The 6,871-nt window shown below is 46.6% G+C and overlaps 1 protein-coding gene across 1 annotated transcript in view; it reads right to left on the bottom strand.

Moving 5' to 3' along the window:
- The window catches only part of LOC106741054 (chondroitin sulfate proteoglycan 4), a 63,678-nt gene extending 58,741 nt beyond the window's left edge, over nucleotides 1-4,937 (bottom strand). The window contains exon 1 of the mRNA XM_014612643.1: nucleotides 4,635-4,937. The gene's annotated coding sequence lies outside the window, so the exon portion shown is untranslated. The remainder of the gene's footprint in view (nucleotides 1-4,634) is intronic.
- Between the last annotated feature and the right edge of the window lie 1,934 nt (nucleotides 4,938-6,871).

Genomic DNA, 6,871 nt, shown 5'->3' on the forward strand with positions numbered 1-6,871 from the left:
ATGGATTAATGGGAAAAAACCGGCGGCGCGGCCGCACGCCCGGCCGCCCGGCTTTAAATCCGAGCGCCAGCTTTAAATCCGAGGGTTCACTGTAATTGCTTTCTCGTCCGAATCCAATTTTTCAGACTCGTTTTTTAGACGCCAAACAGACGCGCCGGTGCGCTCTGTGCGAAAACGCCGCGAATCGGAGGAGAACGTGTTAGCGTTACTTACGCCGCGCACGCGTCCGCGTCCGCACGGAACGCAATCGAAATCGGCCGGCGGGATAATTCGGCTCGATAAAAGCCGGGCGCGTTTAAGAGTGTGTATAGGCGGATCTCGACCGAGCGAACGAGCACGGACGTTAGCGAACATGTCCGAAAAATGAGTGCGCTCTCTCAGGTCGAATCAAATGAAAATGTCACTGATCGAATCGGTAATTGAGAGTAGTATTGCATTGATAACGGTTCGGCAGAATTTGACTTTTTTTCGGCAGCAGCAGAGTGTGAACGGTCATTTACGATATATTTTTGCCTGCCGAACAAAATATATTTTTTCGCTATTCCCGCAGATTTTCCTGATGGAAACAGTCGTTGCTATCAACAGACATTTTCAGCGAAATTTTACTGATTCGCTGTGTTATACTCGTAACTGTGACCACCATTAGCTATTGATCGTTTCTCCGTGATAATACACTGGTTGCACTTTAGAGAGTAGATAAACACGTTTTCTTTGATGTATCGGCACGAGATCGAGCATGATGTTCACCGACGTTCGCTCTTAGCGTGCTCGTGACGTCGTCACACGCACATTTTTTGGTCTCGTTCGCAGATGTTCGTTCACGCTCGCTCGCTTGGTTTGGATCCACCTTATCGATTTTACACGTGTACACGGCGGGGAGCGCGAAGGTCGTCCCCTACCCCTGTCGTATCTGTACTTACGACTGCCTCCTTGGCGACGGGATAGGCTTGGGCTGAATTTAATATCTTCGCGGGAACACACTTGTCGGCTTCACGCGAGATGCCGCGCGGCTCCTCCGAAGATTACTTCCAGCGCCAAAGTCCAATCGCGCGTTCCACGAAGTTACGTGTGTCAAGACTCCGGCTGTAATGATGCAATATCGCGAGGTCGCGCACGTAAAATACACATAATACGCATACATGTGCGTGTAGTTCCAGCTAATATCTATTAATTGTGCCGTGAGAGATATTACGATCGATAACGCATTCTTGCCTTCACACGGTTTTAACACGGATTATCGAAGGACATAGCGTTCCATCGCGCACCCTCCCTCTCTGTCCCTCTCACGATAACTTCTGGGAGATATCCTCGAAACATTTTAAATTATTAAGCACGCGAGACCCTTGGGGGAATTTTTGAAGTTTGCTTTAATAATGTCAGTTCCATGTAGTTTTTTTTTTTTTTTTTTTTAATAAAGTACTCACCATTTCATTAAAGAGATTACGGAACGGCGGCACGAATAATGTATCAAACTTCGCGATATCGTTGCTACTTAAATAGCGGTTTTAAAAGTCAATATCGTCGAATGATATCGCGGGTATATCACGAAAGAGCGTGTACTCGATACGGATGGAAAAAGTCTACGATGATATTCTACAGTTTCCAACATCGGATGCGTTCATCCCCGCTCGCTCGTAAAATTGTTAAGCGCAGCGGGCGGGGCGGAGATGCAGCGGGCAGAAATTTCGACGCGAATATAGACAGACAGCATCGTTACGCGGCAGTCTGGCACATAATGGAACCCTCGTTCCTCGATATTCGGTTGAGCGATATGAGCTGAGCGTATGTAGCGACGCGCAATGGTGGGAACAGCTGTTGCATCCCGCGCGTTGCCGACGATTTAAGACGTGCTTCATATGCATTCCGCGTAGCGCAAGCCAAGAAACGGCGGAGGGGAGGGAGGAAACGTATGAACTCCGTTTAAACAGGCTCAAGGTATATACCCTCAGGTGGGCGTAATTGTTTCCCTTAACGACGGCAGTCTGGCAAGGTCGTGCGACGCGAGCGGGCGATCAAAACCGCGCGAATTCGCGCGTTGATTTATTATGTATTTGTTGAGGGTTTTTTTAAATGATCCTCCTACGGTCAAAAGGACGTATCTCGGAGCGTGTCGAAGGAGGACGGGAACCTCTCCCGCGAGAACCGAGTTGAGACAAGGACGAGTCTTCCCTTTTTTTTTTTGGTCAGCATAATTAGAAAACTTACTTATTAGGTTACGCTTAATATTTCGATTTCGCGAGAAGCCCGAACAAAGTTAAAAATGTCACAACGCTGCAGGAAAATTTTATCGTTTTCGTTCTTTCATCTCCTCTCTCTCTCTCTCTCTTTCTCCTTTTTTTCTCTCCTTTCCTTGTCCTATCTTTCATGGTGCCGGGAAAAAAATTCCGTTGCGTGCTGCCCGACCGACTTGTTTCTGCATTTGTAAAATATGCAAATTAAAATCGCTGTGATTCCTTCCGCCGCTCGCTGGTTCGCGAACTATGACACGAGTGTAAATCATTGACTGATATTATTCCGATTGCATGCATGGCGCGCTGCGTCATATGTCGCAGCGACTTAAAAAGTCTGCGGTAATCTGCGTTGTCCCGGACATTTTTACCTTGAAGATACACTTTTTAAAATAACCCGTGCGTTCCTCACGGATATTGTCGTGATACGTTAATAAATAGACGAGAAGGTGGCCTTTGTATTGGAGGTATTGTGGCCTTTGCAGGTGAATATTATGGCCTCCCTTAATGTCTCCGCTATTAGGTGACGAATTCGAGCGATTATTTGTGGAATTATTTGTTTAATAGCCCGCCGTTAACGTAGCGGCGCTAACATGCCAATACCCAATAGCCGGCATTTGTTATAACACATTTTTACTTTTCAACATTTCGAAGTGTTTCCAAGGTATATTTTAGCGTTTAATATTACACGTACTTCCTCATTTTTCTTAAATTTGGGCGTATTATCACACGAATATGTAACTTCAGTGTTTTGTCATTTAACATTTTATTCCGTTCTACATATTTCGAGTTATGCAAAGTTAAAAAGTAACATGGTATTTTTGCCAATTTGGCCTCCACTGAAATAAATTTAACACGTCCACTTTTTCGAGGTTTACATGTCGAAATAGTTATTCGACGAGTTAATAATTCAGATTTTCGTTCAAAAGTCTAGTCGTTTTGTAGAAATCGTTTCTTGCCGGTTTGTATCTATCTTCTGATAAGTAAGTCGGTATCTACATAAAAAATTCACCGTCACATCCATTGTTGTCCCTTCTGAAAGTTTATTTCGAATAAAGATATAAATGTGCAACACGAAACGCCGTGTTTCTTTTTAACAAAACCAATTTTTAAAATCAATCTTAGCGAAGGGCGATATTACCATCCTCGTTTCTTTTCGAATTATTACGCAATGTCGCTGCATCTTTATAAATAACGTTCCAAGTAATAAATATTTCACAATACTTGAAGTCTAGAATCGATCGGGTCACACTTTGACGATGCGATTGTTAAGTTTTCAGTTAAAAATATCGATTATTAACGAAGCTATTGTACAAAATGTGAACGGCAGGTGGACCCATAATATTACCTTCTCCTCTACTCTCTGTCGAGCGAGCCAGCCTGAAGAGATATCTAATAGAAACGTCTGTCCGTGCGCGCGCGGATCGCAAATGTACTCGACTCCGACATGTCCGATACAAAATAAGCAATATTAATCACTTCGGATCGCGATCCACTCTTCTATATCGAGCGGCGAGATGGTCTTTTGATTCCGCGTGTACACGATGGCGAATATCCCCGTTGAGCATCGCTCTACGAATGATTATTCTAAATCGGCGCGATCGAAATCCGATGCGTGTCAAGAGCCCCGATGTAACAGGATTCTCTCGTCCTGGACAATGACCGATGTCGCGCTCGACGATGAAGTACGGCTACGTGGTTAATCGAATTCTCTTTGTGCAATGCAGTTTTCAACTGGTGCGTGCCGATTGAGCCGGGGGGAGGGAGGAACGTCAAAGACAAGAGTCGGACATCGGAAGCGGGGCTTTTCCGGCGCGCCGAACTATCTTTTTCCACTAGCCGAAACTTGCCGGTTAACGAACCGGCCGGCCGCGGACATCGATTCCGTTTTCACATTCGGAAGCACATTTAATTAGCGTATTGACGAAAGAGCCGTATTGACAGTCGCGCGGCGGTTCTCTGTGTGTCAGGGTTTAATTCATTTCGGTATCAAAACCATGTGTCGCGTTTCTTCTTTTTTTTTTTTTCAGGAGATGAGTTCGGTGTAAAAACGAAAACGGTGGGTGGACGTTGGGAGACAGTAATATTTCGATCGTTGACGCGCGCTTCTCGCTCGGCTGGCGCCGATTGTTACGACGCGGTGCTTGATTTAACGAAACATTACGTTTCGCCGGAATGCCGCGTCATTTTTCGAGCGACGGCACAAGTGTGTCATCGTGTACATTAACGTGGCGGCTCATCGTCCTACGCGTGTATACATATATTATTCTAAATACTCACACGTACACGCACGCACGCACACACACACACACACACACACACATGTACATAATAATTGAATGTGTCACAAACGGCTATCAATATTAATCGCACCGGGAACTGAATGTAATTTCAATTAGCGCGTACCAGAGGCATCAACGGCAACGTCACTGCGCGCGCGCTTCGCGGCGCGACGATGGTGCAATTATGGTTGCACCTTTTGCCCGCGTCACGTGTATTATACACTACTGCGGAATTCGTAGCTTCGCGCGTTAGATTTATTACTTGCGCGCCCTTTGAAATGTTAATACGGACTTTGAAGTCTCGTTTCCCCAACACCGCCGCGCTACGATCTCGCGTCTCTACTCGCGTCCGTTCTTCCGTGCGAGATGAAGAAACCGACGAGGAAATAACGCGGTCCTCCCGAAGACGGCGGTTTTGGCTGCGACTAACGACGATTCCCCCCGGCAGCCGGTACGAAAATAAACTATTTATGAATCATTCTGGGAATACGCGCGCGCACACACATACACTGAAGCACACGCGTGTACACACACACGCGCGCACACACACACACGCTGCGCTCGCCCCTGGCCTACCCACCCTGTCCTTTTTTAAAACGGCCGCAACGCGTGCGCGCACGTGCGATTCACTTACCGCGCGAGAAATTTTATTTCGGAACGAAATGCCTCGCCGCCGCTTTGCGTTTCTTACGTCGTATAAAACGCTTTTAACGCGCCTGTCGCGGGCCTGTCGCGGGCCAGAGGACTTTTATCGGGCGTGTATATATTTGTATTTAAGGGAAGGCGCTTTTTTTAAACGGACAACTTCAGTCGCAAGTCTCGGGATGTCCTCTAGTCTAAATTAATTCCCTCAAGTGACTAGAACTGTATTTCTCTCTCTCTCTCTCTCTCTCTCTACCTTTCTTTCCCCTTCTTCCCTCGCGATTCGTTGAACTTTGTTTAATTAAGTCCACTTTGATTTCTGCAAATTTCCGTAGGCATCACTTTTATCAGCGTTCAAATTTTTACGTTGAAATTTTATTTGAAAATTCTCGCAAAAAATCGTACGGATGAATCGGTGGATTTTATGAGACACGAAGTGCGTACTCGCATTAATTTCATTCGTTGAAATGATGAAAGAAATGAAAAACTCAGAGAGAGAGAAAAAGAGAGAGAGAGAGAGGGAGGGAGAGGGAGAATGAGAGGGAGAAAGTAAATACGGCGGCGCAACTGTTAGTCTATTAACCGTAGTTAACTTTCCGCCATCACTTTCCCGCACACGCTCGGTTTTCTGTATATTTTCTTGGATTATACAAACACGAGAGTCTATATGCATTCGTAACTACGAGGGTACCGCTCATCCGAAAAGCATGGTGTAATGTAATATAGCGAGGGATGCTTTAATCCACGCGTGTTTCGTAAATATACAGACGGCGGCCCGGCAACTGGCGGTTAATTAATTGATGAAAACGAAGACGGGAAAGAGAGAGGGAACGACTCACGCGTTACGTTGATAAAAGAGATTCCCCGCGCGTGTGTGTATGTGTTATGGCGATGGCACCGCCACCATTGCGCACGCTAGTTATTGCGACGCGTCAAGATGACAATAATAACTATTAATTTCAGACGCGAGTGAAAAATGCACAATGCGCGCGCGTACCGTCGTCGTCCTCGTCTCCCTCGTCGTGTCGGGGATCACGCTTGAATCTTTCCGACGTGTACATATAGAGACACGCACACATCTGAAAAACGTGCGCGGCATCTGCGAAATTGATTTGTCGCTAGAGAAACGCGGGTATACACGGATATGCACACGTCGCACGCTCGCTTTACAGGAGTCTATTTTGTACAACCGCCGGTAAACATCGTCTGCCGATGCAGCGGCGCGTGTTTACCGCGCGAAGGAAGCTTTCCAAGCTCGGCCTTATCAACCGGCCCCCGTCCGTTGGTTGGTACTCGAGAGGAACTTGAGCGGCGATGGTGGGTATAATCGGGATCGCCGGCTGAGAACGGCGGGATAAATACTTTTGCAGTTATTGGTCACGGCGAGAGCGCAAGCACTCCAGCAGGATCCCGGCGACTTTATCGGCGGCTCCACGTCGCGTTTGGCCTCGCCGGGGAGCACGCCGAGAGATGGAAAAAAAAAAAGCTATTTGACAACAAACGCTACGCGATTTTTCGCGACGAGATATGTGCTGCTCAAGAGATATATATGTATGCGCGGTATTTGCTCGACATTGCGCGTCGGTATTTTCGCAGCTAGCAGGTACAACAGCGTTTTATTTGCAACACTACACAAGGCACTCGATATAATTTCACTTTTTTTTTTTGGTTTGTTTCACGATCTGATTGAATAACAGCCCGGGGGGAGGGGGGGGGGGG

Source organism: Dinoponera quadriceps, unplaced genomic scaffold, assembly GCF_001313825.1.
Source record: "Dinoponera quadriceps isolate SergipeBrazil2010 unplaced genomic scaffold, ASM131382v1 scaffold367, whole genome shotgun sequence".
Classification (NCBI taxonomy): domain Eukaryota; kingdom Metazoa; phylum Arthropoda; class Insecta; order Hymenoptera; family Formicidae; genus Dinoponera; species Dinoponera quadriceps.